Source organism: Phalaenopsis equestris, unplaced genomic scaffold, assembly GCF_001263595.1.
Source record: "Phalaenopsis equestris unplaced genomic scaffold, ASM126359v1 Scaffold223743, whole genome shotgun sequence".
Taxonomy (NCBI): domain Eukaryota; kingdom Viridiplantae; phylum Streptophyta; class Magnoliopsida; order Asparagales; family Orchidaceae; genus Phalaenopsis; species Phalaenopsis equestris.
In genome coordinates this window covers 13093-18732 of record NW_018241851.1, presented here as the reverse complement: position 1 = coordinate 18732, position 5640 = coordinate 13093, and positions in this window count along the sequence as shown.

Below are 5640 nucleotides of genomic sequence, written 5' to 3'. Positions count from 1 at the left end.
TAAAAGCTATAAAATTGAACCCTTACAAAATTTAAGAAATTGTGGCTCAAATCCTACAAACGTCAGACTGATCAACCAACTATTTTGAGTCGACCGTCTGCTTGTTGTGTTTCACTAACGACCTGAAGTGTTGCCTCTTTTTCACCATACCAAGATAGTCGGCCCTTAGATGCTTCAATAGACTGTCAGTTCGAGTAATCACCTCATTTGTCATTTTGAAGAGAATGTTTGTGGTGTAGTTCGCTAGCACTCAGAAGCTGCATAAGAGTTTGTAGATCATATTGTAGATCAAGCAAAGACAAAATGAAAGCCTCTACTCATTTGTCACAGGATTCTAGAAGGAAATGTTGCAAGTGTAGGATCTAAAGCTTGCAATACACTACCTTAGCTCGAGGGCTGAAGGAGGGACCATTCTACTACGCTTTGGATCTCTAGCAACCAATGACCATAAGTTGAATTGTAGGAGCTAGTCAACAATTATATTTTGGCTGAAGAATGCAACTCCACCCCTGAATTAACTGGGGCAAAGCAACCACCGATCGTTTGAAGAGGAGGGCCCCAAGAGATGATAGATGGAGGCCAATGGAAGCCTGACATCCTTCTGCACAGCCATAGTACAAAGACAACCGGCCACCCTGAAAAAACATGAAGCGAACAAGAATAACAAAAGAACATGTCAGAAGAGGTGCACTAAACAATAGTTGGCATGTTACTATAAGTGGATGTTGAATGACCAAGAAGCGTCAAAGGCCACTTCGCTAAGAGTTTAAATGGCGATGTTTGTAAAGGTCGTCCAAAACAAAGAATACTTCAAACGTGCAACACCAATGAGAGCCAGAGCTTTTCTTCGGGATATGAAGAAATGATGTGTCTATCATAGAAACCATAGTCATGATACGGAGGAATGCAGACACCTCTAGAGCCTGGTCAAGGAGTTAATAAGAGCTAAAAGCTCAAGGAGTTCATGGAGCCTAGAGCTCTGACCCAGAGACATAGGAAGGCTCCAGTAGAGGAAATTACAGATGAGTTAGTTCAGGTAAATGCCATCCATATCATTAGGATAGTGCCAGCCATTTTGGGGGAGTTGGAGAATCCTTTCGTCAAGCCAGTTAGAAGAGAATTAGATCAGGAGAACTTTGCATAGCTTCTTTCTCTCCAAAGCATAGCTCTCATCCACCATCACATTCACTGATGCGGACGTATCCCCAAGGGGGAACCCATATAGTGATGTCATTATCATAAAGTAGATGATTAACGATTGTGAAATAGACAGTATTATGGTTGACACTGATAGCTTTTTAAATATTTTGTTTAAGTTAATGTTTGATAAAATGAACCTTCAAGCCAACCGATTGGTAGCACCGACCGACCCACTTTACGGTTTCTCTAGAAAGAGAAAGGTGGTCGTAGGAGTAATCACACTACTGGTTACTTGGGGAGATGATGAGAAGAAATTCTCATACATGGAAGACTTATTGTTGGTGGAATCGCCACTAGCTTACAATGCGATCTTCTGTCACTCTTTTCTGAATGATTATAAGGTTGTAGTCTCTACATACCACATTGCAGTAAATTTTCCTAGCACTACATATGATCATTACCATTTGAGGAAACTTGGAATTATACTGAACCTACTACCTTGAGGCATTTGAGAGCGTGGAGTAGGAGCCACTCAACCTTCAGAACATACATCAAGAGGGTCTTAAGACCAGTGACACCACCATCAAAGTACTTAGTACCGATCAAGAGATTAGATTTTTTTTCTAATAAGTAAAAATTTTTATTTAGGGACTAAAGACACACTGGTCCAAACCATCAAGGAGCTTAAGAATGTCTTAGCTTGGTTGGCAACAAAGATTTCAGGGATCCCGCTCCTTGTCGCTTGTAATTGGCTAAACATGAATCTAGTTGCTCTACCAATGAAGTAGAAGATCAGTTCCTCGGTGATGACTCTAATGAAACCCATTTGGGAGGTGGTTTAGAAGCTGAAGGAGGTAGGCTACATCTAGTAAGTGCAATACTCGACATGGGTCTCCAATATAGTTTGGATGTTGAAGGTAAATGATAAGTGGAGAATGTGTGTGGACTTCACCAACTAGAATGTTTCCTACCCAAAAGATAGATATCCATTACCAAGGATCAAAGAATTCATGGAATTAGCAGTCGTTCACACTGTAATAAGCTTCCTAGATACTTTTTTCAACCATCACCATATAATGATGCACTCGACTAATACAGATAAGATAGCCTTTATCACTATTGAGGGTTTGTACTATTATAATATAATATCCTTTAGGTTAACTATGTTGGGGCTACCTACCATCATCTTATTGACATAATTTTCTCTAAGAAAAAAAGAAAAACTAGTGAGGTTTTGTACTATTATAATGTAATATCTTTTGGGCTTAAAAATGTTGGGGCTACCTATCAGCATCTTATTGATGTAATTTTCTTTAAGAAAAAAGAAAAAAATTTTGAAGTTTATGTGGATGATGTGTTGGTTAAAATTCAATCAGCCAAACAACACATAAGAAGACTTTAAAAAATATTTGAAACCCTCCAAATATTTAACTTGAGACTAAATCCACTAAAATGTACCTTCAGAGATTTAAATTGTCAAGTTTCTCAGCTACCTCTTAATCCTAGAGAGAAAAAAGCCAACTCAGAAAATGTACAGACATTGTTAAAGATGCCATCTCCCTGAGGCACAGAAGAAGTCCAAAAGTTAACTGATTGCATAACATGCTTAATTCAGTTCCTTTTAGAGTTGTGCGACAAATGCACAACATTTTTCAAAACACTCGGGAAGGTGAAGAACTTTGAATAATGGCATGAATTTGAGAAGGCATTCATGAAGTTGAAAGACTCCTTGGTATCATTGCCAATACTTCAAAATTTGAAAGTGAAATGAAGAACACTCTTTATACATGGGAGTTGGATCCATGACAATCAACTAAATGCTAGTTTGAGAGGATTTAGGAAAATAGTTCTCAATCTACTACAACAGTCAAGTTCTCAGGGTCGCTAAACATAGATATCCAATCATAGAGAAACTAACATTTATTTTTTATCATTTCTGCTTACACGCTTCGATCATACTTACAAACTCATCTCATCTGGGTCATCACTGAGCATCTACTGAAGTTTATTATCACTTGGTTGGAGCATTCTAATTGACTCCTCATTTTGGAAGTGGAACTAAATGAGTTCAATATCTTCTATATCCCTAAAACAAATATAAAAGTGCAAGCATTGATAAGCTTCTGGCAGGCTTCTTTGAGTCCTGCGAGCCGAGTGAAGGAGCCGCGACTAACAACCAAAAATGGGTCTTGTACATTAATGGAGCCTCAAACCAGATGGGGATCAAAATCAAACTTGCTCTTAGCAGTTTGACTAGAGAACATCTTTGCTACTTAGTTGTCATTAATTTTGAAGTTACCAATAATCAGGTGGAGTACAAAGCCATGATCGCAGACCCACATCTAACCTATGTGATGGTTGCCTAATATCTCTACATAAAATCAAACTCTCAATTAGTAGTAAATCAAGCAAACAGAGAATTCAAGGTTAGAGATGTTATGATGGCCAAAAACATCAACAAAGCCAAAATAGAGATCTTATAGTTTGTCAATTTTAGAATTGAATATATCACAAGAGAAGATAATCAGGGAGCTGATCTCCTATCCAAGTGCATTCGCATTGCAGAGGGAATGCCTCAAAGGCTATTGTAACTAAAAATTGAAGAAATTAAGCTGATGGAGGTGGAGAATGAAGGGATGAGCAGCTGAATGGATCCTTGCATCCACTTTCTGGAGACAGGTTAAATTGCTAAAGAAATAATTAACCTTAGAAGGTTTAAGTGCAAGGCAACCCAATATCTTTTAATCAAGTGGAATCTCTTTTGAAAGTTAATAACTTAACTTCACTTGAGGTGTATTAGTGAGAGTGAAATAGAAGGCATCCTCCGGAGGTACACTCTGGAGAGTGAAGGAGTCATTTTTTTAGGAAAGATCATAGCATAAAAAATTCAAGGAAGAAGACACTTTTAGACAATGCTTTGGAAATATGAGGAATAATTCTTAAAGAGGTGCAAAGAATGCTAGAAGTATGCACCATTACAACACCAACCAACCCACAAATTGCATTCGACCATCAAGCATTAGCCTTCACCATCTGGGGACTCTATATTCTTGGGTCATTCTCATAGTTAAAGGGCCAGCACAAACTTTTTTGGGTCACCATGGATTGCTTCCTAAAGTGGATCAAAGTGAAGGCAGTCACCCGAATAACAGTGGAGGCCCTCTTGAACTTCATCACGGTAGGCCTCATCTATCTATATTGGTTTTTGCTCGTTCTCATTCTTGAAAAAGGGACTCAATTTACATACTAAGCAGTGAAATAATTTTGTCAAAATTGGGGGATGAACCTAAAATTTACACCAGCTCATCATCATTAGGCTAATGAGCAACCAGAACCCTTCAATAAGATAATCATTAATTTGCTAAGGAAAAAGATAGAATGAACAAAAGGAAATTGGGGAAAGTCCTCCTTTCGGTCCTCTGAGTGACCCAAGTGATGCCATCAATTAGTAAAATCCATTCATGTTGTACTATTAAATGGTGGCAATGCTGTCAGTTGAATACAATCATATAGCCATCGGGTAGTGATGGCTTCAACTTTTGATGAGGAGAATCAAGAAGACTGATAGGAAGCTGATTGTGAAGAGGCAATTCTTGTGTTTGATCTCACAAAAGAAATACAGATGGATTCAGCTCATCGATAGAAAAAATGCAAGAGACTCACCACTCACTATTACAATAAACATGTTTTAGAGTAGACTTTTGCACATGAGTACCTTGTTCTTAAGAAGGTCGATCCCATTGCTCATGGACATTTAGTCAGCAAACTTGACCAAACTTTGACTGGCCCATTCATCATCAACCAATTGGTCTCCCTTAGAGCCTAAAAGCTATAAAATTATACTTGCAAGAGGGTTTCTCGGACATGGAACAGAGATGATCTGAATCAATTTTTTTCTTAGCAATTTCTTATATCATCATATGTCAGATAGTAGAAAAGATAGTTTCATTCTAAAAAATGTTTAATTTTTTTCCTTAAAAATAATAAAAATGTGAGTTGGCAAACTGAATGTTTAACCTCAGAGTTTAATAACACTAGGGAAAGTCAAGGAGTTCATGCACCTCAATGCCTAGTCAACACTCGAGGGACTTGAACTCGAGTAGTAAAGCTAACAGTGACACCAAAATGTTTGATTGGGAGACATTACAATGAAATAGCCTGCAACACTCACACGTCATAGACTTGTCTCCATACTGGATTAGAAATAGTTCTTGAGGTAGTACCCTAACCAGTAGTTGTAAGCTCTACAAAGGGTACTGATCCCCTACTTAATGCTTATTGACCGACCTTTTTCTTTTTGTGAATCGACAATTACAAGAATTTGATGACTCTACTAGAAGATTTAAATTCCAGCAACGGTGTCAAAATCTTGACTGTGACTTTATATATATGTGTTTGATTTAATAAAGATGTATAAATATAATATTCAATAATGTCAAAGTTGAATTTGTCAACGCAAGTATACGTCTTGCTCAAGTAATATAGGGCTCTAATGGAGTC